We start from the raw sequence: 12281 nt of genomic DNA on the forward strand, positions 1-12281 counted from the left end.
GTCAGATTCTCGAGATGACTTAATGTTTTATATAAATAGGTTTCATCTCAGTACAGACAACAATGAAATGTGTGAGGTTTGAGTCTGTCTGTATCCCAATCTTGAATCAGACTGGTTCTATTTCCAAAGTAGGAATTTACAAATATTACATGTATCAACTGCCTGCAGGTTGTGTGCTTTTTGATCAAAATTGAATGTATCTGCAAATGCAAATTCACCCCACAGACCTGTGTGTGCATGCATGAGAGAGTGTGTGTGCATGAGAGCGCGTGTGTCTGTTTGCATAGGTGCTAATGTCTCCTCTGAAACGGTGAGGTGCTTCCATTGTCCTGTCCTGGGAGCAATGCTCTTGCTGGTGCCTCTCTGTCTGACCTGTCCTTTGTGTGGCTTTGGTATTGCTGGGTTGTGAAACTGCCCTCCCTGAGAAGGATTTAAGTGAATCCTCGAGAGATGTTGTATCCCTTGGACTATTCCCAGCAAGTGAATGAACTATCAAGACTCTTGTAAAGATTCATGGGAACTCTTGCAGGGATGTAAAGAAAACTAGATTTACAATTTAAGGCCATACATCCCATTCTGCTAAGTTACACCAGTTAATGGGTAATTTTTATTTGTTTAAAAATGTGAAATCTTAATGAAGAGTTCTTCCAGTTAATCACTGGGTATCCAAATTTCTCTTCAGAATTAAAGATCATAACAAAACTGGGTGCCTTTGTGGGATGTTGAATCTGTCGTATGTGCTTGGTAAAATTTGGATGAACAATATTTCAAAGTGAATTTTATCGTGTTAAGTACTAAGACTTTCTGGAGAGGAAAGATTTGCCCTTGTGTGTTTTGCAACACTTAATCAAGGTCAGTTCAATAGAATACGCAGACAAGTTGATGCTAGAGTTGAGAGCTATGGCAAAATATCAGAAATAATGCAGGCAGTAGCACGGCAATTTAGGGTTAGAAAGTTAGCTAAAAAAATTATAAAAAAAGGTGGAAAGTTTTGTCAGCTTTTCTTAAAAATAGTTAACAAAATAAGTGTTGGTTCTGCAGAAAATGAGTCTGGGGATTCAGTAATGGAGGATAAAGAGATGGCAGATGAATTGAAAAGAGTTTGAATCTGACTTCACTTGAGAGGATACAAGTAACACCCTAGAACTAGCTGTAAATCAGGAATTGAAAGGGAGGGAGGAACTGAAGAAAATTACAATCACCAACTGAGTAAACTGTTGGAACTTCAAGCTGATAAGTCCCGGGTATTTGAAGGAATTCATCCTAGACTCTGAAAGAGAAATTAGGGCGTGAAATAAGACCATAAGACATAGGAGTGGAAGTAAGGCCATTCGGCCTATCGAGTCCACTCCGCCATTCAATCATGGCTAATAGGCATTTCAACTCCACTTCCCCGCATTCTCCCCGTAATAGTTAATAGGTTTTAATTTTCCAAACCTCATTAGTTTCAGGGGTGGTTTTTTTTAGATTGGACAAATCCTTTCTTCAAAAAGGGAGACCATTTAACTTAACATATGTAATGGGGAAAATGTTCAAAGCTATTATCAAAGATATTATGACAGAGCACTTGTATAAGTTCAAGGTAATCAGGCAGCGTGAATGTGTTTTTGTCAATGGGAAATAATGTTGTAATAATTTTTTGAAGAACGGCCTGTCCGCACTGCGACTGAGCTGATTAACCTCCAGAGCACCCAGGGAATGGAATCCCTTCCCTCAGTCCCCACATTTCCCCAAATTCTCCGCAGTTCTGGTGTCCTTTTGGTTCTGTGTTTCCGATGAACAATTGAAACTGGGATCACACTCAGAAAACGTGTACAAGTCACTCCCTCCTGCGAATAGTGTAATGTTTCTTCAGTCTGTGTAACTGGTTAAAGCGCTGCCCAAAGTCAGCTCACGGGGAGACTCTCTCAACAAGCGGAGAAGACAAAAGTTGAGCAGCGAGACAAAATGCAAAACCAATCAAATTTCGAACCACGGACAAAAAATATTGTGGCTCTACCCCTTTTTTTTCCTATTGGCATTTGGACACTTAAAATCTGTTAGTAAAACCAGCATCCCGATAGAGCATACAGCGCATGATTGACGGTGTCAGTAATGTCGTGCGCATGCTCGCCGGGTGTCAGCAAAATACTGGGCATGCTCATCGCAGTCCGCACAAAAAGGCGCGCGATCTTCTTTTGATTGACCAATAGGGAGTACTGGAGGACCGGAAGGAGACTAGTCCTCCTGCTAATCAGAGACACCCCATTGTCTGAATGCGGAAGTTGGACCATGAGTTTCTGAAGATGCTGCTGCTCCTGTTTCTCTGAATGAAGATTGAGCTTCACCCCAGACTGCAATCTCCTTCCTCTGTCCAACATCTGTGAGTACGGCACTCTCTTTTCTCACCACCCTTTCCATGTTTTTTTCATTCTGGGATTCAGTTGTTGACTTGCAGCAACTGAAAGGAAAGGGAGTGAATCGGGGTGGGGACAGACACTTGGAAACGTTGCTCCACGTCTGTGTCGCAATTGGCAAAATAGACAGGCAGGAGGCTGGAAGAACAGAAGAAGCCAGGTAGCATCAGGAGGTGGAGAAGTCGACGTTTCAGGTGTAACCCTTCTTCAGGATTGGGGATGGGTGCAGATAAAGGGTGTCCTGGGGGCAGGGTGGTGAAGTGGGGACAGGTGAAAGGTCTGACCTGGTTGGTGAATGGGAGAAATAAATCTGGTTAGTGACAAGGAGGAGTGGAAATGAGGGGGATGGGCTGAGAAGGGAGTCGTGGTGGGGTGGGGGGAGGGGAGGAAGAGATGGGAAGTGAGGTTATTTGAGACTGGAGAACTTAATGTTGAGTCCGCTGGGCTATAGGCTGCCCAGGCGGAAGTGGAGTCGCAGGTAGACAGAATAGTGAAGAATGTGTTTGCTATGCTTTCCTTCATTGGTCAGAGCATTGTGTACAGGCATTGGGAGATCATGTTGTGGCTGTAACTTGGTAAGGCAACTTTTGGAATAGTGCGTCCAGTTCTGGTCTCCCTGCTTTCGGAAAGAACTTGTGAGACTTTGAGAGGGGTCAGAAAAGATTTGCGAGGATGTTGCGAGACTTGGAGGGTTTGACCTACAGGGAAAGGCTGAGTAGATCCAGGATATTTTCCCTGGAGCATTGGAAGCTGAGGATCAGCCTTATAAAGGTTTATAACTGGCATGGATAGGGTGAATATCCAAGGTCTTTTCCCCAAGGTATCAGAGTCCAAAACTATAGGGCATATATTTGAGGTGAGAGGGGAATGATTTAAAAGGGCCCTGAGGTGCAACTTTTTCACGCAGAGGGTTGTGGATGTATGGAATGAGCTGCCAGAGGAAGTGGTGGGGCTGGTACAATTATATTTAAAATGCATCTGGCTGGGTACATGAATAGGAATGGTTTAGAACCATAAGATCCACGTGCTGGCAAATGGGACTAGAGTAATTTCGGATATCTGTTTGGCACAGACGAGTTTGACCAAAGGGTCTGTTTCCGTGCTGTATGACTAATTGTCTTTGGTGAAAGCAGAAGTGTAGTTGTGAAGGCTGGGAGCAGAAGCAGTTACAATGAAATATTTAATTTATGAGAGAGCAACTGAGTGAGTGTGGACATTTGGGATTTTGGTGGAAAGTGGGAATTCATTGCACTGTGGGGATCAAGCCCTCACTATCCAGTCATTTCAGCTGGTGGATGAGACTCGGCAGTTCATGCAGGCAGTCAATCCAGATAAAATTTTGTAAATTCCTGCTTTGGAAATAGAAACAGTCTGAGTCAAGACTGAGATACAGGCAAACTCTGACCTCATACCTTTAATGCATTGTCTGAGCTGAGATGCCACCTTTTGTTGTAAAGCCTTATGTTATCTTGAGAGGGGGCCTTACAGGAAGTTCTGGGATTTACATATTAATGATACCTGCAATCCATTCTAAAAGATGAAAGACTGAACAATCCCGATTTGTTCAATACATCATTTCAGTGGCAGGCCACAAATGTCTTTCCATAAATTCTGTGCCTTATGGTCTTATTCTCCACAACCACCTGATGAAGGAGCAGTGCTCCGAACAATTGTTCTTCCAAATAAACCTGTTGGACCATAACCTGCGTTTGTGTGATTTTTAACTTTGCCCAGGTTAGGGTGGATTGATCATGCTAAATTATGCATAGTGCCCAGGGATGTGCAGGTGAGGGTGGATTGGCCGTGTTAAAGTACCCATCATGCCCAAGGAGGTGCAGGTTTGTGTGGGTTAGCCGTACTAACTTACACATAGTGTCCAGGGATGTGCAAGGTAGTGTGGATTGGCCAAGGGATATAGGCCAAGTGCTGGCAAATGGGACTAAATTGATTTACGATATCTGGTCAGCATAGACGAATTTGACCAAAAGGTCTGTTACTGTGCGGTATATCTTAATGACTCTGGCTTTCTACTAACGTTTGCCACGTCTCTTCTGTTCAGTTTCTCTCTGGTGTCTGTGTTAATACCTTGATGTGTCTGGTTATTCCTCAAGATGCATTCCTGATTCATCCTGAACTGACACCATTTTGTTTTGCTTCCCAAAATCAGACCTGCTCACTCTCAGCAGTATCCCAGTGTTGTGAAAGATGTTACGTTTCAGGTGGAGTTATCCAATATGTAAGTCTTGATGTTTTTGCTGTTCTGATCCTGAATCAGCACCTTCAGGAGAATTACTTAGAGTGAGAACAGAGGTGGGGGGGCAGAGAGAGAGAGAGAGAGAGAAGGATGTTGCTTTTTGGAATCACAAAATTTTGTGGAATAACAAAAAAAAAGAATGCTCCACAGAAAGTAGAATAGCTTGTTCTGAATTTCTACCCTGCACTGACAGTGTTGACTTTTGTAATTTCTTTTTCCAGAGTATTTGAAGATCCGAAGACAGAAGTTTCAAAATGAACAGATGAAGGCCTTATGCCTGAAATGTTGACTCTCCTGCTCCTTGGATGCTGCCTGACCTGCTGTGCTTTTCCAGCGCCGCACTTTTCAACACTGACTCTCCCGCGTCTGCGGTCCTCACTTTCACGTCAATATCTGACAGTCACTCAATCGATTGGGACAGCCACAATTTTTGATTACAATTCTGTGATAAGGAGCAAAGCTTTTTGGTTCCTGTTTCAGTACATTTTCATGATCAGTGGGACTGGATGAGAGACCCTACTGTTGCTGCGCACTGAGTGTGGAGCCTGAAACTGTTATACGGCCTGGAAAGAGGAATTCACAGCAGTGAGGGGCAGGACACGCATTTGCTTGTGGCTGAAGCTTCGGACATGGAGAAACCGTGGAAGTGTGGTAACTGTGGGAAAGGCTTCCGTACTCCGTCTGACCTGGAGATTCATCGGCGCATCCACACCGGGGAGAGGGCGTTCTCCTGTCCCAAGTGCGGGAAGGCCTTCAGCGATTCCCTGCTTAGGCACCAGCAGATCCACACGGGGGAGAGGCCTTTCACCTGCCCTGAGTGTGGGAAGGCCTTGAGCGATTCATCCTCCCTACTGACCCACCGGCGTGTCCATACGGGAGAGAGGCCCTTTAGCTGTCCCGAGTGCGGGAAGGCCTTCAGCTATTCCTCCACCCTGCTGAGGCACCAGCGGGTCCACACGGAGGAGACCCCCTTCAGCTGCCCCGAGTGCGGGAAGGCCTTCAGCCGTTCCTCCAATTTGCTGACCCACCAGCAGATCCGCACAGGGGAGAGGCCCTTCTGCTGTCCCGAGTGCGGGAAGGCCTTCAGCGATTCCTCCTCCCTGCTGACCCACCGGCGAGTCCATACGGGGGAGAGGCCTTTCAGCTGCCCTGAGTGTGGGAAGGCTTTCACCCGCTCCTCCCACCTCCGGTGCCACCAGCGATTTCACGTGACATCACAGGGGGACTGACCAAGCGACTGCTGAGTGCCGTTATCGACTGGACTCTCAACCCAGTTCTGGAATCTGTTGGGTTTGAATACCACCGCAGCAGATGGCGGAATTGGAATACAGTCAGAATCTAAAGATGAAACCATTTTCTGTTGGGGAGGTGGGGGAGGGGAGAGAAAACCGCAATCTGATTCACTCACGCCCGTTTTCGGGAAGGAAACTGCCGTTGTGGGAAAGGATTCACTCAGTAGTCCCAGCTGCATCCTTTACCCGGTCTGGCCTACACGTGACTCCAGACTCACAGCTGAGGTGATCATCGAGGCATTGCTGATGATCATTCTGGAATCGATGGAGTCATGGAGAGTCCCAGAGGACTGGAAAATACTTCTTCATTAAGGCAACATTGACTCTTTAACACAATGAATTTCAATAATTTGCCTGTAAAGCTGTAAACATCATATTGCACGGTTTGCATATACTTTGCTCAGATTTTCTGACGTTAGACCAGAAGTAAATTTTACATTTGCAATCACCTAGTTCATGAGGATTTAAGAGTCACAGCCAGAATGTGTGTGTCATTGGTTAAAGGACAGAAAGGAATAGGAGATAGTGGCTGTGGAGAATGGAAAGTGATAAAGTGCCTTCTCACAGTCACCAATATCTTTTTGATAGACAGAATCAAATAAAATACAGGGAGAGAACAGAACAAACTTGGAACAAGGAATGGCGCGTGGAAGTGTAAACAAATCAGGTTAATTTGAAATAGAATGTAGGAAAATGATTTAATGCAAACTGCTTAATGTGTTTTTGCAGATAGATAAATTTGTGTACATGTGCCCAAGACCGTGAGAATGAACAACAGAGATACAGTCACAAAAAACATGATCCATGAGATTTACAATATTTATAAAACATTAAAACATCCCTTAATTCTGTGTTGATGCCTTAACGTTCCCCTTTTCTGGGATTCCATACTGGAAACTCGCATTATTATTAAAATGTGTCTTGTAAATTCTTGCTTCTGTTATCTGAAGCTATTTCAGTTAATCCATTTTTTACCTGGTATGTTCTGTCAACAACTGCTGTTTGTCATATTATTCCAGATAAATGTTGTTGCTTCAAACACAACACTTGAACATGTTACCCTGTTGTGCAAACACCTTCCAAAATATCACAGTACATGGGCATTGCCAAAAGGAATAGGAAGTCTGTCGAATTTTGTCAATAACCTCGTTTTTTGATATTTTATTTATTTTCTCCTCGTCTATATTCTGTCTCTTTCTTTTTCTCTTTGTACGTAATTAATTAATTAGAACGATCTTCTAATCGTTCTCTGTATCCCAGCTCTGAAATCTCCCCCTCTCAGTTTAAACCTGTTGCTAACTCTTGGATGAGAAGTGATTATACTTATTCAAATTAAAGACAAGCACAAAAGGGAGCAGCTGGCCAGTGTTAACTGAAAGAGGGAACAGAGCAGGGTAGACGGTGAACCAGAAATGGTAGGAGTTGCTCGGGATAAATCAGATGCACAGCTTAAATTCATCCCAAGGAGACAAAACGTACTCAGTGGAGGACAAGATAATATTGAGTGATAAGGGAAGTCAGAGACAACAATTAACCAATTGCAAAAGCATACAATCTGCTGACGATTATTAGCAATCCAGAGGATGAGGAAAACTTTCAATACCAGCGGACAATAATAAATGAAAGCAATGGGGGAAGAGGATGAAATAGTATAGCCAGACTGTTAAGAATATTACAGAGATTTGTAAGAGGGATTTAGATAAATAACAGAGAAGAGAGGGAAGTAAAAGGAAACAAACCGTTGGAAAATGGGTCTGGAGTACTTATGCGAAATAATGAAATGGCAGAGTATTTGAATAGAAACGTCTGCATCAGTTTTCATGGTCCAGCCTGACGGGACTTCGAGAGCGTCAGGAGGCAGAGGTGAGTTTATAGACGATGACTAAATAGAAGGTGTTGAGGAATCGCAGTCTAATAATAGCAGGGAAGAAGTTATTCTTGAACCTGTTGGTACATGTGTTCAAGCTTCTGTATCTTCTGCCTGGCAGAAGATGGTGCAGGAGATCATTCCCGGGGTGGGAGGGGTCCTTGAGGTTGGTAGCCTTTCCACGACAATGAGAAGTGTAGATGGATTTCATGGGTGGGAGGTTGTCTTCCGTGATGAACTGTGCTGTGCACACAACCTTCTGTAGTTTCTTCCATTCCTGGGCAGAGCAGTTGCCGTAGCAGGGCGTAATGCACCCAGATTCAATGCTTTCTGTGGTGCATCTGTAAATGTTGATGAGTGTCATTATGGACATGCCGAATTTGTTGAGCATCTTGAGGAAGAAAAGGTGTTGTTGTGCCTTCTTGACCGTTGCATGGGTAGGTTTAGATATTTAGCCACTCCTTTGTCATTCTTACTAACTTCTTTACTTGATGCAGTCACAGTCAGTTTCATACCTTGTGCTAATCTCTTTTGAAGGTCTTCTTCAGAAGGATAAAATATTATGAGGGGCAAAGGTAGTGTACATACATAATATGAAATCTTTAAACTTGAATTCATTTTAAAGAGCAGAACAACATATTTATGGTAAAAATGGGTAAACTTAACAGGTTTTATGAAGGGTGAGAGTGGGGAGTATGTGGAGGTGCATGTTAAAACAAGACCGAATCTGCATGGCTTTGACAACAGGAGGTCATGTCTGACAAATCTATTAGGATTCTTTTGAGCAGGTAATGAGTAAGTTAGACAAAGGGAGAGCCAGTGGACGTGAGCAATTTGGATTTCCAGAAGCCCTTTGACAAGGTGCCGTGCAGGAGGCTGCGAAGTAAGATAAGACTCCCTGGTGTAGGAGCGAGGTCCACCTCATTCTTGTAGAGGATTTGCTGACTGGCAGAAGGCAGAGTGTTGGCATAAAGGGGTCTTTGGAGTTCCAAAGGGGTCCATGCTGAGAATGCTTGGACAGGCCAGGAGAATGGTCAGAGAAGGGGCAGATGGAATACAATGTGGTAAAGTCTGAGGTTATGCACTTTGGTGGGAAGACCAGAAACAGAGACTGTTTTCAAAATGGGAAAGGCTTCGGAAATGTGAAACAGAAAGGGATTGGGGAATCCCAGCTCAGGATTCTCAGGGGGAGGATTGGACCATTCATTTGGGGTGGTGTGGAAAGGATCGTACCATTGAGACTTGGGAGGTTGTACCCTTAAGGCTGTGGGGGAGTAAAGGATTATACCATTCAGAGGGGGAAGATTGCATCATTCGAAGGTGGAGGAGGTAAAGGAAAGGGGAGGATTGTACCATTCACACCACGGGGTGTGGATTGTACCATTCACAGGAAGAATTATTTATTTTTATTTTTCAGAATTTCCAGGATACAGGACATATGCCAATTTTACTCACCAGAAATCGACAAACTGGGTGCACTAAAAAAGTCCAGCAGGAAGATTCAGGAAAAAGTTTTAGTTTCGGTCATAGCAATTATAGACTTAGAGTCACACTGCACAGAAACAGACACTTCATTCAAATCATCCATGCCGACCAAATGTTCCAATCTGGCCCAGTCCCAAGTTCCAGCATTTGCTCCATATTCCTTTAAATCCGAACTATTCATCTAGACACCTTTTAAATGTTGTAATTGTACCCCCCTCCACCACTACCTCTGGCTGCTCATTCCATACACGCTCTACCTTTTGCGTGAAAACGTTGCCCCTTAGTTCCTTTTTAAATCTTTCCCGTTCTCATCTTAAACTTATATCTTCTAGTTTTGGACTCCTCCATCTTGGGGGGGGGGGGGGGAAGTCCTTGGCTATTCGCCCTATCTGTGATTTTCATGATTTCATAAACCTCTCAGGTCACCCCTCAGCCGCCTCCACTCCAGGGAGAACAGCCTCAGCCTAGTAAACTTCTCCCTATAGCTCAAATCCTCCAACCCTGGCAACATCCTTGTAAGTCTTTTCTGAACCCTTTCAAGTTTCACAACATCCTTCCTCTTGGAAGGATGCCAGAAATTGTACATTTATTTCAAATGTGGCCTCAACATACTCTTGTACAGCCACAACATGACCTCTCAAATCCTATACTCAATACTCTGACCAATAAAGGAAAGTATACCAAACACCTCCTTCACTATCCTATCTACCTGCAACTCCACTTTCAAGGAACTGTGAACCTGCACTTCACGGTTTCTTTGTTCAACAACACTCCCTAGAACCTTACCATTAAGTGTAGATGTGCTGCTTTGATTTGTTTTTCCAAAATGCAGCACCTCACATTCATCTAAATTAAACTCCATCTGCCACTATTCAGCCCAATGGAACATCTGATCAAGATCCCATTGTAATCTGAGGTAACCTTCCTCGTTGTTCACTACACCTCCAATTTTGGTGTCATCAGTAAACCTACTAACTATACATCCTATGTACACATCCGAGTCATTTGCATAAAAAATATAGAAAGTGGTGGACCTAGCATCGATCCTTGTGACACTCCACTGGTTATAAACCTCCAGTCTGAAAAACAACGTTCCACCACCACCTTCTACCTTTGAGCCAGTTCTGTATCCAAATGGCTAGTTCTCTCTGTCTTCCATAAGATCAAACCTTGCTAACCAGTCTCCCTTGGGGAACCTTGTCAAACATCTTACTGAAGTCCACATAGATCATGTCCATTGCTCTGCCCTCATCACTCTTCTTTGTTACTTCTTCAAATCACTCAATCAAGTTTGTGAGACATGATTTCCCATGCACAAAGCCATGCCGACTATCCCTAATCAGTCCTTGCCTTTCCAAATATGTGTAAATCCTGTGTCTCAGGTTTCACTCCAACAACCTGCCCACCACCGATGTCAGGTTCCCTGGCTTTTCCTTATCACCTTTCTTAAATAGTGGTACCACATTAACCAACCTCCAGCTTTCCGGCACCTCTCCTGTGACTATCAATGATACAAATATTTCAGCAAGGGGCCCAATAATCACTTCCCGTAGCCTCCCACAGAGTTCTCTGGTACACCTGATCAGGTCCTGGAGATTTATCCACCTTCGTGTTTCAAGACATCCAGCACCACTTCCTCTGTAATATGGACATTTTTAAAGATGTTATAATCTATTTCCCTACATTCTATATTTTTCATGTCCTTCTCCAGAGTAAACATTGATGCAAAATACTTGTTTAGTATCTCCCCATCTCTTGTAGTTCCACACATTGGTTGCCTCGCTCATCTTTGAGCCCTATTCTCTCCCTAGTGACCCTTTTGTCCTTAATGTATTTATAAAAACATTTTGGATTCTCTTTAACCCTATTTGTCAAAGTTATCTCATGTCCAGTTTTTTCCCTCCTGATTTCCCTTTTAAGTATACTCCTATTACCTTGATACTCTTCTAAGGATTCACTCAATCTATCCTGTCTATACTTGACATATGCTTCCTTCTTTTTCTTGACCAAACACTCAATTTCTCCAGTCATCCAACATTCCCTACACCTACCAGACATTCCTTTCATCCTAACAGGAATATACTGTCTCTGGACTCACGTTATCTCATTTCTGAAGGCTTCCCGTTTTCCAGCCGTCTCTTTACCTGCAAACATCTGCCCCCAAATAGCTTTTGAAAGTTCTTGCCTATTACTGTCAAAATGAGACATTCTCCAATTTGGAATTGGAATTGGAATTTTTGATCTGATCTATCCTTTTCCATCACTATTTTAAAATTAATAGCATTCTGGTCATTGGCCCGAAAGTGCACCCCACTGACACCTCAGTCAGCTGTCCTGCCTTATTTCCCAAGAGTAGGTCAAGTTTTGCACCTTCTCCATAGGTATATCCACATACTAAATCAGAAATCTTTCTTGAACACGCTCAACAAATTCCTCTCCATCTAAACCCTTAAACCTATGGCAGTCCTGGTCTATGGTTGGAAAGTTAAAAACCCTACCATAACCATATAAGGGGAAATGAGTTTAAAACTGGTCCCAATCCTCCAGCATTCCTTTCAGCAATGCTATGTTTGGTTGCAGCAACACTTCCTTCATGTTCTATTCCTTTAGCGATAAAAGCAAATGCTGCATTCACTTTCTTTATTATCTACTGTACCTGCATCCTAGTTTTCTGTGACTCATTAATGAGGATACCCAGATCTCTCTGCACCAGATCATCCCAAACCCTCTATTAGATAATAGGTTGCTTTGCTGTTTTGTTTTACCAAAATGCATGACCTCACACTTATCCACATTAAACTCCATCTGCCACATTTTGTCCCACTCTCCTAACCTATCTAGATCCATTTGAAAGGTTCATGTTTCCTCATTGCAATTTACCATCACGCCTATTTGTGTCATCCACAAATTTGGCAAATGAGCCTTTTATATGTGTATCCAAGTCACTAATGTGGATTGTAAATAGCTGGGGTCCCAGGACCCAACCC

At 43.4% G+C, this 12281-nt stretch overlaps 1 protein-coding gene across 1 annotated transcript in view; it reads right to left on the bottom strand.

The window, feature by feature from the left end:
* LOC140460054 (uncharacterized) overlaps positions 1 to 12281 on the bottom strand; it is a 137724-nt gene that overhangs the window by 79485 nt on the left and 45958 nt on the right. The gene's annotated exons all lie outside the window — the stretch shown is intronic.

Source organism: Chiloscyllium punctatum, chromosome 36 (assembly GCF_047496795.1).
Source record: "Chiloscyllium punctatum isolate Juve2018m chromosome 36, sChiPun1.3, whole genome shotgun sequence".
Taxonomy (NCBI): Eukaryota; Metazoa; Chordata; class Chondrichthyes; order Orectolobiformes; family Hemiscylliidae; genus Chiloscyllium; species Chiloscyllium punctatum.